Here is a 17,505-nt window from a genome sequence, read left to right on the forward strand (position 1 = left end):
TCATGGGTCGATGAAGAACGCAGCAAACTGTGCGTCATCGTGTGAACTGCAGGACACATGAACATCGACATTTTGAACGCATATCGCAGTCCATGCTGTTATGTACTTTAATTAATTTTATAGTGCTGCTTGGACTACATATGGTTGAGGGTTGTAAGACTATGCTAATTAAGTTGTTTATAAATTTTTTATAAGCATATGGTATATTATTGGATTAAATAATGATTTTATTCATAATATTAAAAAAGAAATGAAAAACATTATCTCACATTTGAATGTGAAAAACGAAGAGAAATATTTTCTTTTTCAATCAAATAATACTGAGAAATGTCTAGCATAAAAAATTGAAATATTTTTCATCTAGAATTGTCTCTTATTAATGATTCGGAAAAAGAAAAATCTTGGTTTTGTTATTATTCTTCGTTGGTTCGTTAAATGGATAAAAATGACTTTGCTTACAAGAACTATTGGAACTATTTATAACGAATTTAATTGATTGTTTTATCATTTATATATAAAGAATTTATGGCAAAATATAGTTATATATACAACCTCAACTCATATGGGACTACCCCCTGAATTTAAGCATATTAATTAGGGGAGGAAAAGAAACTAACAAGGATTTTCTTAGTAGCGGCGAGCGAAAAGAAAACAGTTCAGCACTAAGTCACTTTGTCTATATGGCAAATGTGAGATGCAGTGTATGGAGCGTCAATATTCTAGTATGAGAAATTAATGATTTAAGTCCTTCTTAAATGAGGCCATTTACCCATAGAGGGTGCCAGGCCCGTATAACGTTAATGATTGCTAGATGATGTTTCCAAAGAGTCGTGTTGCTTGATAGTGCAGCACTAAGTGGGTGGTAAACTCCATCTAAAACTAAATATAACCATGAGACCGATAGTAAACAAGTACCGTGAGGGAAAGTTGAAAAGAACTCTGAATAGAGAGTTAAACAGTACGTGAAACTGCTTAGAGGTTAAGCCCGATGAACCTGAATATCCGTTATGGAAAATTCATCATTAAAATTGTAATATTTAAATAATATTATTAAGAATAATGTGCATTTTTTCCATATAAGGACATTGTAATCTATTAGCATATCCCAAATTTATCATAAAATATAACTTATAGTTTATTCCAATTAAATTGCTTGCATTTTAACACAGAATAAATGTTATTAATTTGATAAAGTGCTGATAGATTTATATTATTACAGAGCGTTAATTTTTCGGAATTATATAATGGCATAATTATCATTGATTTTTGTGTTTATTATATGCTCTTGTATGATTAACAATGCGAAAGATTCAGGATACCTTCGGGACCCGTCTTGAAACACGGACCAAGGAGTCTAACATATGTGCAAGTTATTGGGATGTAAACCTAATAGCGTAATTAACTTGACTAATAATGGGATTAGTTTTTTAGCTATTTATAGCTAATTAACACAATCCCGGGGCGTTCTATATAGTTATGTATAATGTATATTTATATTATTTATGCCTCTAACTGGAACGTACCTTGAGCATATATGCTGTGACCCGAAAGATGGTGAACTATACTTGATCAGGTTGAAGTCAGGGGAAACCCTGATGGAAGACCGAAACAGTTCTGACGTGCAAATCGATTGTCAGAATTGAGTATAGGGGCGAAAGACCAATCGAACCATCTAGTAGCTGGTTCCTTCCGAAGTTTCCCTCAGGATAGCTGGTGCATTTTAATATTATATAAAATAATCTTATCTGGTAAAGCGAATGATTAGAGGCCTTAGGGTCGAAACGATCTTAACCTATTCTCAAACTTTAAATGGGTAAGAACCTTAACTTTCTTGATATGAAGTTCAAGGTTATGATATAATGTGCCCAGTGGGCCACTTTTGGTAAGCAGAACTGGCGCTGTGGGATGAACCAAACGTAATGTTACGGTGCCCAAATTAACAACTCATGCAGATACCATGAAAGGCGTTGGTTGCTTAAAACAGCAGGACGGTGATCATGGAAGTCGAAATCCGCTAAGGAGTGTGTAACAACTCACCTGCCGAAGCAACTAGCCCTTAAAATGGATGGCGCTTAAGTTGTATACCTATACATTACCGCTAAAGTAGATGATTTATATTACTTGTGATATAAATTTTGAAACTTTAGTGAGTAGGAAGGTACAATGGTATGCGTAGAAGTGTTTGGCGTAAGCCTGCATGGAGCTGCCATTGGTACAGATCTTGGTGGTAGTAGCAAATAATCGAATGAGACCTTGGAGGACTGAAGTGGAGAAGGGTTTCGTGTGAACAGTGGTTGATCACGAGTTAGTCGGTCCTAAGTTCAAGGCGAAAGCCGAAAATTTTCAAGTAAAACAAAAATGCCTAACTATATAAACAAAGCGAATATAATACACTTGAATAATTTTGAACGAAAGGGAATACGGTTCCAATTCCGTAACCTGTTGAGTATCCGTTTGTTATTAAATATGGGCCTCGTGCTCATCCTGGCAACAGGAACGACCATAAAGAAGCCGTCGAGAGATATCGGAAGAGTTTTCTTTTCTGTTTTATAGCCGTACTACCATGGAAGTCTTTCGCAGAGAGATATGGTAGATGGGCTAGAAGAGCATGACATATACTGTTGTGTCGATATTTTCTCCTCGGACCTTGAAAATTTATGGTGGGGACACGCAAACTTCTCAACAGGCCGTACCAATATCCGCAGCTGGTCTCCAAGGTGAAGAGTCTCTAGTCGATAGAATAATGTAGGTAAGGGAAGTCGGCAAATTAGATCCGTAACTTCGGGATAAGGATTGGCTCTGAAGATTGAGATAGTCGGGCTTGATTGGGAAACAATAACATGGTTTATGTGCTCGTTCTGGGTAAATAGAGTTTCTAGCATTTATGTTAGTTACTTGTTCCCCGGATAGTTTAGTTACGTAGCCAATTGTGGAACTTTCTTGCTAAAATTTTTAAGAATACTATTTGGGTTAAACCAATTAGTTCTTATCAATTATAACGATTATCAATTAACAATCAATTCAGAACTGGCACGGACTTGGGGAATCCGACTGTCTAATTAAAACAAAGCATTGTGATGGCCCTAGCGGGTGTTGACACAATGTGATTTCTGCCCAGTGCTCTGAATGTCAAAGTGAAGAAATTCAAGTAAGCGCGGGTCAACGGCGGGAGTAACTATGACTCTCTTAAGGTAGCCAAATGCCTCGTCATCTAATTAGTGACGCGCATGAATGGATTAACGAGATTCCTACTGTCCTATCAGTGACGCGCATGAATGGATTAACGACGGACGTGTTTTCGTTGCGCTCGTGTACAGATTGCGAAGAACTTGGTTTTCCGTGTTTGGAAAGTAATAAAATCGGTGAATTAGTGCTCCGCGAAAGTCGTGTGCTAATTTTCGTGTGTTATAAACAAGCGGTTTGGAAGTAATTAACAATTAATTGTTGGGAATTTTCCACTTAGCACGTGCTGAAGGCGAACTTACGAGTAAGTTTTTCGAGTAAGCTTTTTGATCAGCTGTCACAAAGCTTATTGGTGGGAGTCACTGCTAAGGTTTGTGTCTAGGGAGAGTTTTAGTGCTACCAGACTCTACCGATAGGTGGAGCTCGAGTTCCAGAGCAACTACCTTTTGTCAGCGAGTAAACGAGCATACGGTTGCTGGCGTCGACGGTAGGTGGAGCCACCATCGTATTTATGCCGATGGAGAGCGACAGCAGCGCGAGTGCCTTGAGCGGAAGTAGTGCCTCGATGAAGTCCAGACGAGGCAGGCGCAGAAGCCATCTGGCATCTAAGAGCTCGGCGCCAACGCAGGCGAAATTGGTTGCCCTGGCATCGAATGGAGTGCCAGAACCCGTTGGGGTACTGGAGGAGCCGTTTTCGTCGCTGGAGGACGCCCGGGCGGCTACGGAGAACGCTGCCATTGATGCTGCCCCCCCCCACGCTGCTGCCACCGCTGCTGATCCTACTGCTGCCCCTGCTGCCGACCACACTGCTGCCTCCGCCGTTTTCACTGCTGCTAAAATTGTTGCCACCACTGCCACTGCCGCCACCGCTGCCGCCCGTGCTGGGCAAGCAGCCATGATGGCAGAGCTGTCGGCCACACAGCGCATGGTGAGAAGCAGCTTCCGCAGACTAGGAGAAGTGGACACGGAAGAGCTCTCATATGCTATCAGCCGCTACGATGAGCTGGTGTTGGCGCTAATGCTCCGGTGCGGAGAGCTGGAGACGCGGCTTGCTATGCCGCCACCGCCGCCGCCGTCGTTGAATCTGTTGAAAAATACGGCCGCCAATGCTCCCCAGATGCAGCAGGTTGCACCCATCGCTGCCCCGCGGACTACCAAGGTCCGCGAGACGTGGTCAGCGGTGGTGAAGTGCGACGACCCTGCGCTATCGGGGAAAGACATAGCGGAAAAGGTGCGAACGATGGTTGCACCCTCTCTCGGAGTCAGAGTACACGAGGTCCGTGAGCTCCGTCGAGGTGGTGGTGCGATCATTCGCACTCCTTCGGTGGGAGAGCTGCAGAAGGTGGTCGCTTCAAAAAGATTCGCCGAGGTTGGCCTAAATGTGGCACGGAATGCGGCCGAGAAGCCGAAGGTCGTCGTATATGACGTCGACACAGCTATCGGCCCTGAGGAGTTTATGAAGGAGCTCCACGAAAACAACTTCGACAGCGAAATGAATCTGGCCCAGTTTAAGAAGTCAGTGCACCTGGTGACCAAGGCGTGGTCGGTAGCTGACGGCGCCACAGTAAATGTGACGCTGGAGGTTGACGACCGGGCGATGGCGAAGCTTGATGTAGGTCGTGTCTACATCAAGTGGTTCTCATTCCGATGCCGGTCACAGGTCCGCACATACGCCTGCCACAGATGTGTGGGTTTCGACCACAAGGTCAGCGAATGCCGGCAGAAGGATAGTGTCTGTCGCCAGTGCGGGCAACAAGGCCACACTGCGGCAAAGTGCCAAAACCCGGTGGACTGCCGGAACTGCCGCCACAGAGGGCAACCCTCGGGGCATTACATGCTCTCGAGCGTTTGCCCGATATACGGGGCGTTGCTGGCGAGGGTGCAAGCTAGACACTAATGTTTAGCTTCATCCAAGCGAACTGTGGCCGAGGCCGAGCTGCGACCATCGAGCTCGGAGTCCGACTCAGGAGATCGGAGTCTATGTTCGCGCTGGTGCAGGAGCCGTATCTCGGCGGGGACGGAATGGATGTGCTGCCTGAAGGAATGAGAATTTTCATCGATCGGCGAGGGAAGGCAGCCATCCTAGTGGATCACCAGGAAGCCATCTGTATGCCAGTGGAGACCCTCACCACAGATTATGGCGTATGTCTGGTCGTGAAAGGGAGTTTTGGCTCAATCTTCCTTTGCGCCGCATACTGCCAGTATGATGCACCTCTGGAACCGTACATCCGGTACATGGATGCGGTCCTGCTGCAGGCCAGCAGAACCCCCGCAATCCTGGGCCTCGACGCGAATGCAGTGTCCCCCATGTGGCTTAGCAAACTCTCTCGTCATGCCGAGGGGCAAGCTAACTACAGACGGGGTGAGCTGCTGTCAGAGTGGATGCTGGAGGCAAGAGTCGCCGCCCTAAACCAGTCAACAGAGGTGTACACGTTCGATAATTACAGAGCTACAAGCGATATCGACGTGACAATCGTCAATGAGGCAGCATCTATGTGGGCCACATATGAGTGGAGAGTGGACGAGTGGGAATTGAGTGACCACAACATCATTACTGTTGTGGCCGAACCAACTACCGCGCGCGCAGTTGAGAGCATAGCTCCTGTGCCGTCCTGGAACTTCTCCAATGCACGTTGGCGATTGTTCAAGGAGGAAATGGTGAGTAGAGCAGCCGAACTTCCGGAAAACTTCTCAGAGTCGCCGTTGGACCAGCAAGTTTCGACCCTGCGCAGTATAGTACATAATGTATGTGATATTGCGCTGGGAAGAAAGTCCATCCGATTGCCCAGCAGGAGAGCACGTTGGTGGACTGCCGACCTCTGTGATGCAAGGCGCGAAGTCCGGAGACTTCGTCGCCTACTTCAAAATGGAAGGCGTCATGATGATGATGCCGCAATAGAGCGTGTATTGGTCGACCTGAGGCGGGCCTCAGCCAACTACAAGAAGCTCATTTGGAGGGCGAAAATGGATGAGTGGAAACGCTTCGTGGGAGATCATGCCGACGACCCATGGGGGCGCGTCTATAAGATTTGCCGAGGCCGCAGGAAGTGCACGGAGATTGGGTGCCTCCGCGTGAATGGCGAGATGATCACCGATTGGGGTGACTGTGCACGAGTGCTCCTCCGCAATTTCTTCCCAGTTGCGGAGTCCGAAGCACCGACTGCCATCGCGGAGGAAGTCCCACCGGCCCTCGAAGTATTCGAGGTTGATGCATGTGTTGCCCGGTTGAAGAGCAGGCGCTCTCCCGGCTTGGACGGCATTAATGGCACTATCTGCAAGGCAGTCTGGCGCGCCATACCCGAGCACCTTGCATCGTTGTTTTCCCGATGCATCCGATTAGGATACTTTCCCGCTGAGTGGAAGTGCCCACGAGTTGTCTCGCTGCTCAAAGGGCCAGATAAGGACAAATGTGAGCCCTCCTCATATAGAGGAATATGCTTGCTACCAGTCTTTGGTAAGGTGCTCGAGGCCATCATGGTGAATCGTGTGAGAGAAGTTCTTCCGGAAGGCTGCAGATGGCAATTTGGATTTCGCCAAGGACGATGTGTGGAGGATGCTTGGAGGCACGTGAAGAGCAGTGTTTGTGCCAGCCCGGCGCAATACGTGCTCGGCACATTCGTGGACTTCAAAGGAGCATTCGACAACGTCGAATGGAGTGCTGCACTCCGCCGACTAGCCGACTTGGGATGCCGGGAGATGGGCTTGTGGCAGAGCTTTTTCTCCGGCCGAAGAGCAGTGATCCGAAGCAGTTCCGGTACTGTGGATGTACCGGTAACTAGAGGCTGCCCGCAGGGGTCAATCAGTGGCCCATTTATCTGGGACATACTGATGGATGTACTGCTTCAGCGTCTCCAGCCGTATTGCCAGCTGAGTGCATACGCGGATGACTTGCTGCTTCTCGTCGAGGGAAATTCCCGAGCTGAGCTAGAGGAAAAAGGTGCAGAGCTGATGTCCATCGTAGAAGCGTGGGGAGCGGAAGTTGGCGTTACCGTCTCGACCAGCAAGACGGTAATAATGCTGCTGAAAGGTGCCTTGAGACGTGCGCCTACGGTGAGGTTTGCTGGAGCGAACCTTCCGTATGTGCGTAGCTGTCGGTACCTTGGCATCACGGTCAGTGAAGGAATGAAATTCCTCACGCACATAGCTTCGCTTCGCCAGCGGATGACCGGAGTCGTTGGAGCATTGGCGCGTGTGCTTCGAGCCGACTGGGGCTTCAGTCCTCGAGCCAGGCGGACCATATATGACGGACTCATGGCACCTTGTGTGCTGTTTGGTGCCCCGGTATGGTATGACACCGCCGAACAGGTAGCCGCCCGGAGACGACTAGCCTCCTGCCAGAGGCTAATCCTGCTTGGATGCCTTTCGGTATGCCGAACAGTGTCCACAGTGGCACTGCAGGTACTTGGCGGAGCTCCCCCGCTTGACTTGGCTGCTAAGTTTTTAGCGGTCAAGTACAAGCTGAAGCGTGGATACCCGCTGGAGGAGAACGACTGGCTATACGGCGAGGACACTACGTGTCTAAGCTGGAAGCAGAGGAAGACTCGCCTAGAGGAGTGCTTGCTGCAGAATTGGCAAAACAGATGGGATGACGACAGCGAACCAGGACGGGTGACGCACAAGTTCATCCCATACGTCACTCTCGCCTATCGAGATCCAAGCTTTGGATTCTCGATGAGGACGTCTTTCCTGCTGACAGGTCACGGGTCGTTTAACGCATTTTTGCAAGGGAGAGCCCTCAGCGATACCACTGCTTGCGCTTGTGGTGATCCATATGAGGACTGGATGCACATATTGTGCGCTTGTCCTCTATATGCAGATTTGCGAAACCTCGATGGACTTGGAGTGCAGCGCCTTGGCGAAAACTGGACCTTCAATAGAATCCTGGAAGATCAGCAGAGGATTCAACGGCTGGCAGCGTTTGCGGACGAGGTGTTCCGTAGGAGGAGGGGTATTTAGCCCAAAACTTCGCCGTGTGGTTAGCGGGCGAGAATACTTCCACAGCCCGCTATTGCTTGTCGTAAGAGGCGACTAATATAGCGACTGGTTCCTCTAACCATGCTTGTCGGAGCAAAAGGAGGAGGCCCACCGAGCCTCTCTTTCGGTACCACGGGTTGTGCTGCTCCAAGACAGCACATTGAGGTAGGCCCCCTGGTGGGAGTATCGTGGTGGCTGTGGTTGATACCCATATCGCGGGTAGAGCCTTCGTGTTCGACGTTTGAGTTACGGTGCTAGTTGCGCAAAACTCGGGTGCTGTGACCCAGAGATCAGTAGAGATTTTAGGTAGATCTCGCTCCTCAGCAAGGGGGAGTGCTTGCCCGGCAAGCAAGTACTCGAATTGCTACCGGGGTGGTCGCTATGTACATAGCTATAGCTTCCAGTCCGGGACGTTTGTCTGGCGTATCCAGACTCATGCACCATGTTGATACATGCACCACTTGTGGGTGTTCAGGGTGTCGTGGTTGTAATCCCTTCAGTGTGGAACACGCCACGTAAAACAAGTTCGGAGAGGTCCGAAAGTCACTGTCCCTATCTACTATCTAGCGAAACCACAGCCAAGGGAACGGGCTTGGAATAATTAGCGGGGAAAGAAGACCCTTTTGAGCTTGACTCTAATCTGGCAGTGTAAGGAGACATAAGAGGTGTAGAATAAGTGGGAGATATTAGACCTCGGTTTGGTATCGTCAATGAAATACCACTACTCTTATTGTTTCCTTACTTACTTGATTAAATGGAACGTGTATCATTTCCTAGCCATTATACGGATATATTTATTATATCTTATGGTATTGGGTTTTGATGCAAGCTTCTTGATCAAAGTATCACGAGTTTGTTATATAATCGCAAACAAATTCTTTAATAAAACGATGCATTTATGTATTTTTGATTTGAAAATTTGGTATAACTCCAATTACTCAGGTATGATCCAATTCAAGGACATTGCCAGGTAGGGAGTTTGACTGGGGCGGTACATCTCTCAAATAATAACGGAGGTGTCCCAAGGCCAGCTCAGTGCGGACAGAAACCACACATAGAGCAAAAGGGCAAATGCTGACTTGATCTCGGTGTTCAGTACACACAGGGACAGCAAAAGCTCGGCCTATCGATCCTTTTGGTTTAAAGAGTTTTTAACAAGAGGTGTCAGAAAAGTTACCATAGGGATAACTGGCTTGTGGCGGCCAAGCGTTCATAGCGACGTCGCTTTTTGATCCTTCGATGTCGGCTCTTCCTATCATTGTGAAGCAAAATTCACCAAGCGTTGGATTGTTCACCCATGCAAGGGAACGTGAGCTGGGTTTAGACCGTCGTGAGACAGGTTAGTTTTACCCTACTAATGACAAAACGTTGTTGCGACAGCATTCCTGCGTAGTACGAGAGGAACCGCAGGTACGGACCAATGGCACAATACTTGTTCGAGCGAACAGTGGTATGACGCTACGTCCGTTGGATTATGCCTGAACGCCTCTAAGGTCGTATCCGTGCTGGACTGCAATGATAAATAAGGGGCAATTTGCATTGTATGGCTTCTAAACCATTTAAAGTTTATAATTTATTTTATAAACGACAATGGATGTGATGCCAATGTAATTTGTAACATAGTAAATTAGGAGGATCTTCGATCACCTGATGCCGCGCTAGTTACATATAAAAGCATTATTTAATACAATGACAAAGCCTAGAATCAATTGTAAACGACTTTTGTAACAGGCAAGGTGTTGTAAGTGGTTGAGCAGCTGCCATACTGCGATCCACTGAAGCTTATCCTTTGCTTGATGATTCGATAAATAAATGATTTTTTCCTGTAGCCAAACACCTCGTCATCAATTTAGTGACGCATATGATATTGTCCCTATCATATAATTAATATAAAGACTTTAATGGATTGTGTCAAGTTGCCAAACACCTCGTCATCAATTTAGTGACGCATATGATATTGTCCCTATCATATAATTAATATAAAGACTTTAATGAATTGTGTCAAGTTGCCAAACACCTCGTCATCAATTTAGTGACGCATATGATATTGTCCTATCATATAATTTTTGATATAAAGACTTTAAAATTGTATCAAGTTGCAACACCTCTCATCATTTAGTGACGCATATGATATTGTCCCTATCATATAATTAATATAAAGACTTTAATGATTGTGTCAAGTTGCCAAACACCTCGTCATCAATTTAGTGACGCATATGATATTGTCTTATATATAATTTTGATATAAAGACTTTAAAGAATTGTATCAAGTTGCCAAACACCTCGTCATCAATTTAGTGACGCATATGATATTGTCCCTATCATATAATTAATATAAGACTTTAATGATTGTGTCAAGTTGCCAAACACCTCGTCATCAATTTAGTGACGCATATGATATTGTCCTATCATATAATTTTTGATATAAAGACTTTAAAGAATTGTATCAAGTTGCCAAACACCTCGTCATCAATTTAGTGACGCATATGATATTGTCCCTATCATATAATTAATATAAAGACTTTAATGGATTGTGTCAAGTTGCCAAACACCTCGTCATCAATTTAGTGAGCATATGATATTGTCCTTATATAATTTTGTATAAAGACTTTAAAGAATTGTATCAAGTTCCAACACCTCGTCATCAATTTAGTGACGCATATGATATTGTCCCTATCATATAATTAATATAAAGACTTAATGATTGTGTCAAGTTGCCAAACACCTCGTCATCAATTTAGTGACGCATATGATATTGTCCTATCATATAATTTTGATATAAAGACTTTAAAGAATTGTATCAAGTTGCCAAACACCTCGTCATCAATTTAGTGACGCATATGATATTGTCCCTTCATATAATTAATATAAAGCTTTAATGATTGTGTCAAGTTGCCAAACACCTCGTCATCAACTACTATATTATGGTTGCGCCGACCTCTCATATTGTATTCTCTTATGTGTTCATAGGATTTTGACAATTATACGAGTAAATTAAATAATATACATATGAAAATGATTAATTATTATATGTATAAGGAAAAAATGATGAAATATTCCCATATTATCTTAGTATTATAGAGGAAAGACCGTTGCCGACCTCTGATATTGTTCAAACTTATGTATTTATATGATTTTGGCAATTATATGAGTAAATTAAAAATATACATATGAAATGGTTAATTATTATATGTATATGGGAAAAAATGCTAAGATATTCCATATTCTCTTAGTATTATAGAGAAAAGCCATTTAAGTGAGAGGGTATAGTAGTGTAAACGACCGGAATTACGACAGAGGGTTCAAAAACTACTATAGGTAGCAGTGGTTGCCGACCTCTCATATTGTTCAAACTTATGTATTCATATGATTTTGGCAATTGTATGAGTAAATTAAATAATATACATATGAAAATGATTAATTATTATATGTATAAGGGAAAAATGCTGAAATATTCCCACATTCTCTTAGTATTATAGAGAAAATCCATTATAGTGAGAGGGTATAGTAGTGTAAACGACCGGAATTACGACAGAGGGTTCAAAAACTACTATAGGTAGGCAGTGGTTGCCGACCTCTCATATTGTTCAAAACTTATGTATTCATATGAATTTGGCAATTATATGAGTAAATTAAATAATAACATATGAAAATGATTAATTATTATATGTATAAGGGAAAAAAATGTGAAATATTCCAATTCTCTTAGTATTATAGAGAAAATCCATTATAGTGAGAGGGTATAGTAGTGTAAACGACCGGAATTACGACAGAGGGTTCAAAAACTACTATAGGTAGGCAGTGGTTGCCGACCTCTCATATTGTTCAAAACTTATGTATTCATATGATTTTGGCAATTATATGAGTAAATTAAATAATATACATATGAAAATGATTAATTATTATATGTATATGGGAAAAAATGCAGAGATATTCCCATATTCTCTTAGTATTATAGAGAAAAGCCATTTAAGTGAGAGGGTATAGTAGTGTAAACGACCGGAATTACGACAGAGGGTTCAAAAACTACTATAGGTAGGCAGTGGTTGCCGACCTCTCATATTGTTCAAAACTTATGTATTCATATGATTTTGGCAATTGTATGAGTAAATTAAATAATATACATATGAAAATGATTAATTATTATATGTATAAGGGAAAAAATGCTGAAATATTCCCACATTCTCTTAGTATTATAGAGAAAATCCATTATAGTGAGAGGGTATAGTAGTGTAAACGACCGGAATTACGACAGAGGGTTCAAAACTACTATAGGTAGGCAGTGGTTGCCGACCTCTCATATTGTTCAAAACTTATGTATTCATATGATTTTGGCAATTATATGATTAAATTAAATAATATACATATGAAAATGGTTAATTATTATATGTATATGGGAAAAAATGCTGAGATATTCCCATATTCTCTTAGTATTATAGAGAAAAGCCATTTAAGTGAGAGGGTATAGTAGTGTAAACGACCGGAATTACGACAGAGGGTTCAAAAACTACTATAGGTAGGCAGTGGTTGCCGACCTCTCATATTGTTCAAAACTTATGTATTCATATGATTTGGCAATTGTATGAGTAAATTAAATAATATACATATGAAAATGATTAATTATTATATGTATAAGGGAAAAAATGCTGAAATATTCCCACATTCTCTTAGTATTATAGAGAAAATCCATTATAGTGAGAGGGTATAGTAGTGTAAACGACCGGAATTACGACAGAGGGTTCAAAAACTACTATAGGTAGGCAGTGGTTGCCGACCTCTCATATTGTTCAAAACTTATGTATTCATATGATTTTGGCAATTATATGATTAAATTAAATAATATACATATGAAAATGGTTAATTATTATATGTATATGGGAAAAAATGCTGAGATATTCCCATATTCTCTTAGTATTATAGAGAAAAGCCATTATAGTGAGAGGGTATAGTAGTGTAAACGACCGGAATTACGACAGAGGGTTCAAAAACTACTATAGGTAGGCAGTGGTTGCCGACCTCTCATATTGTTCAAAACTTATGTATTCATATGAATTTGGCAATTATATGAGTAAATTAAATAATAAACATATAAAAATTAATATTTATTATATGTATAAAAAAAAAAATAATCATATTATATATGAATAATGGAAAAAAAATGAAATGTTCCTATAATCTCTTAATATATAAGAGAATAGACCGTATGTTGGGTGGCAAACGGAATTGAAAATACCCGCTTTGAGGACAGCGGGTTCAAAAACTACTATAGGTAGGCAGTGGTTGCCGACCTCCCGCATTATTCGAAATATTTATTTCGGATTATGTTTATATTGGTTACATAAAATAAAGTATATTATTATCCGTACAAATTTGTTTCTCAGTTCTATAGAACACGGGACTTGGCTCCGCGGATAATAGGAATATACGCTTTTTAGATAATATCGTTGAAACAAAAGTCAAGTTTCTATTATATATAGAATAACAAATCGTTTCCATATATTATCGTTAATTTTTGGAGGCAGGCAAATATTAATTTATTACCTGCCGTATAGTTGGATTATTATATCGTTACGGTATAATACAAATATGGATTCTTATGAAAGAAATATAAAATTATATATTAAATGTGGAAATATTATCATATGCGCTTGGTTTTATGTTATATATTACCAGAGAGATATATGAAAAGAGATAAATTTTAAATTTATCTTCAAAATGCAAATGATTTAACTTAATATTTATATTGGTTAAACAAAAATTGTACATGTGTGGATACAATAATTATGTATGTTGGAAATAAAATGATATTTTATAATGAAATATGTATATATAAAAAGATAAAATTATAGAAACATATATATTACAATAATTATATGAAATTCTTGTTATATTGGTAAAACAAGTATAAATTAAAAATGAAAATATGGATTACGAATGCTATATAAAAATGGCCGTAATCGAATAGATTTTTACTTATATTTATATATTTAAAATTTTACCCAAAGGCGAAATATTGAATTTTATTCAATATAATAAAAATCATGGAATTATATAAAGTGAAAAATCTATATATCTATTATATTGCTTATTTCGATTCAAAAAATATGAATGGAATATGAAGGAAAAACATTATTCTGGTTGATCCTGCCAGTAGTTATATGCTTGTCTCAAAGATTAAGCCATGCATGTCTAAGTACACACGAATTAAAAGTGAAACCGCAAAAGGCTCATTATATCAGTTATGGTTCCTTAGATCGTTAACAGTTACTTGGATAACTGTGGTAATTCTAGAGCTAATACATGCAATTAAAACATGAACCTTATGGGACATGTGCTTTTATTAGGCTAAAACCAAGCGATCGCAAGATCGTTATATTGGTTGAACTCTAGATAACATGCAGATCGTATGGTCTTGTACCGACGACAGATCTTTCAAATGTCTGCCCTATCAACTTTTGATGGTAGTATCTAGGACTACCATGGTTGCAACGGGTAACGGGGAATCAGGGTTCGATTCCGGAGAGGGAGCCTGAGAAACGGCTACCACATCTAAGGAAGGCAGCAGGCGCGTAAATTACCCACTCCCAGCTCGGGGAGGTAGTGACGAAAAATAACAATACAGGACTCATATCCGAGGCCCTGTAATTGGAATGAGTACACTTTAAATCCTTTAACAAGGACCAATTGGAGGGCAAGTCTGGTGCCAGCAGCCGCGGTAATTCCAGCTCCAATAGCGTATATTAAAGTTGTTGCGGTTAAAACGTTCGTAGTTGAACTTGTGCTTCATACGGGTAGTACAACTTACAATTGTGGTTAGTACTATACCTTTATGTATGTAAGCGTATTACCGGTGGAGTTCTTATATGTGATTAAATACTTGTATTTTTTCATATGTTCCTCCTATTTAAAAACCTGCACTAGTGCTCTTAAACGAGTGTTATTGTGGGCCGGTACTATTACTTTGAACAAATTAGAGTGCTTAAAGCAGGCTTCAAATGCCTGAATATTCTGTGCATGGGATAATGAAATAAGACCTCTGTTCTGCTTTCATTGGTTTTCAGATCAAGAGGTAATGATTAATAGAAGCAGTTTGGGGGCATTAGTATTACGACGCGAGAGGTGAAATTCTTGGACCGTCGTAAGACTAACTTAAGCGAAAGCATTTGCCAAAGATGTTTTCATTAATCAAGAACGAAAGTTAGAGGTTCGAAGGCGATCAGATACCGCCCTAGTTCTAACCATAAACGATGCCAGCTAGCAATTGGGTGTAGCTACTTTTATGGCTCTCTCAGTCGCTTCCCGGGAAACCAAAGCTTTTGGGCTCCGGGGGAAGTATGGTTGCAAAGCTGAAACTTAAAGGAATTGACGGAAGGGCACCACCAGGAGTGGAGCCTGCGGCTTAATTTGACTCAACACGGGAAAACTTACCAGGTCCGAACATAAGTGTGTAAGACAGATTGATAGCTCTTTCTCGAATCTATGGGTGGTGGTGCATGGCCGTTCTTAGTTCGTGGAGTGATTTGTCTGGTTAATTCCGATAACGAACGAGACTCAAATATATTAAATAGATATCTTCAGGATTATGGTGCTGAAGCTTATGTAGCCTTCATTCATGGTGGCAGTAAAATGTTTATTGTGTTTGAATGTGTTTATGTAAGTGGAGCCGTACCTGTTGGTTTGTCCCATTATAAGGACACTAGCTTCTTAAATGGACAAATTGCGTCTAGCAATAATGAGATTGAGCAATAACAGGTCTGTGATGCCCTTAGATGTCCTGGGCTGCACGCGCGCTACAATGAAAGTATCAACGTGTATTTCCTAGACCGAGAGGTCCGGGTAAACCGCTGAACCACTTTCATGCTTGGGATTGTGAACTGAAACTGTTCACATGAACTTGGAATTCCCAGTAAGTGTGAGTCATTAACTCGCATTGATTACGTCCCTGCCCTTTGTACACACCGCCCGTCGCTACTACCGATTGAATTATTTAGTGAGGTCTCCGGACGTGATCACTGTGACGCCTTGCGTGTTACGGTTGTTTCGCAAAAGTTGACCGAACTTGATTATTTAGAGGAAGTAAAAGTCGTAACAAGGTTTCCGTAGGTGAACCTGCGGAAGGATCATTATTGTATAATATCCTTATCGTTAATAAATATTTGTTATAATACAAATAAATACAATTTACCAAAATAAAAATATTACAAAATGATTCCACGGAATCAAAAGTTAAAGTCAAAATAAAATGAAGATGGCTTTTATTTTATATGTGGGGCTTGGCAACCTCATAAAAAGACTTTAACATTATTAATGTTGCTGTGCGTATTTGTGGCAGTACTTACTACAACAACGGCGTTTCCTATAAAAACAAATTCTCGAAAATGGAAATCGAAGAAACTAAACTAAATTCGAAAGTAGAAGTCGAATTAAAATAAAAATAATTTTGAATGTGTGGTAATCAAAATAAGTGTGTGTGTATATGGACCATAATATACACGCGTTGCGAATATGTATTGTTCATCTATGTTATGAGCATACGTTGGCTAATGCAACAACCTAAAATATACAATGTTTGTACCTGTCATCCATCAGGTTAATGTTTTATATAAATTTTGCAGTATGTGTCACCCAAAATAGCAAACCATAACCAGATTATTATGATACATAATGCTTATATGAAACTAAGACATTTCGCAACATTTATTTTAGGTATAAAAATAAATTTATTGAAGGAATTGATATATGCCAGTAAAATGGTGTATTTTTAATTTCTTTCAATAAAAACAATATTGACATTATATAAAATTGAATTATAAAACTCTAAGCGGTGGATCACTCGGCTCATGGGTCGATGAAGAACGCAGCAAACTGTGCGTCATCGTGTGAACTGCAGGACACATGAACATCGACATTTTGAACGCATATCGCAGTCCATGCTGTTATGTACTTTAATTAATTTTATAGTGCTGCTTGGACTACATATGGTTGAGGGTTGTAAGACTATGCTAATTAAGTTGTTTATAAATTTTTTATAAGCATATGGTATATTATTGGATTAAATAATGATTTTATTCATAATATTAAAAAAGAAATGAAAAACATTATCTCACATTTGAATGTGAAAAACGAAGAGAAATATTTTCTTTTTCAATCAAATAATACTGAGAAATGTCTAGCATAAAAAATTGAAATATTTTTCATCTAGAATTGTCTCTTATTAATGATTCGGAAAAAGAAAAATCTTGGTTTTGTTATTATTCTTCGTTGGTTCGTTAAATGGATAAAAATGACTTTGCTTACAAGAACTATTGGAACTATTTATAACGAATTTAATTGATTGTTTTATCATTT

At 40.9% G+C, this 17,505-nt stretch overlaps 3 non-coding genes and 1 pseudogene across 3 annotated transcripts in view; all 4 read left to right on the forward strand.

The window, feature by feature from the left end:
• The window catches only part of LOC116803282, a 179-nt gene extending 25 nt beyond the window's left edge, over positions 1 to 154 (forward strand). The window contains exon 1 of the ribosomal RNA XR_004363521.1: positions 1 to 154. This exon is cut by the window's left edge and continues 25 nt beyond it. This is a non-coding gene — a ribosomal RNA (5.8S ribosomal RNA).
• A 394-nt stretch (positions 155 to 548) lies between these two features.
• Positions 549 to 9,962, forward strand: LOC116803286 (annotated as a pseudogene).
• Positions 9,963 to 14,288: 4,326 nt separating this feature from the next.
• Positions 14,289 to 16,283, forward strand: LOC116803283. The gene has a single exon (XR_004363522.1). It is a non-coding gene; the product is annotated as a small subunit ribosomal RNA (ribosomal RNA).
• A 687-nt stretch (positions 16,284 to 16,970) lies between these two features.
• Positions 16,971 to 17,149, forward strand: LOC116803288. Its single transcript, XR_004363525.1, has one exon. It is a non-coding gene; the product is annotated as a 5.8S ribosomal RNA (ribosomal RNA).
• The last annotated feature ends 356 nt before the right edge of the window (positions 17,150 to 17,505 follow it).

This window comes from Drosophila sechellia, unplaced genomic scaffold (assembly GCF_004382195.2).
Source record: "Drosophila sechellia strain sech25 unplaced genomic scaffold, ASM438219v1 U_41, whole genome shotgun sequence".
In the NCBI taxonomy this organism is placed as follows: Eukaryota; Metazoa; Arthropoda; class Insecta; order Diptera; family Drosophilidae; genus Drosophila; species Drosophila sechellia.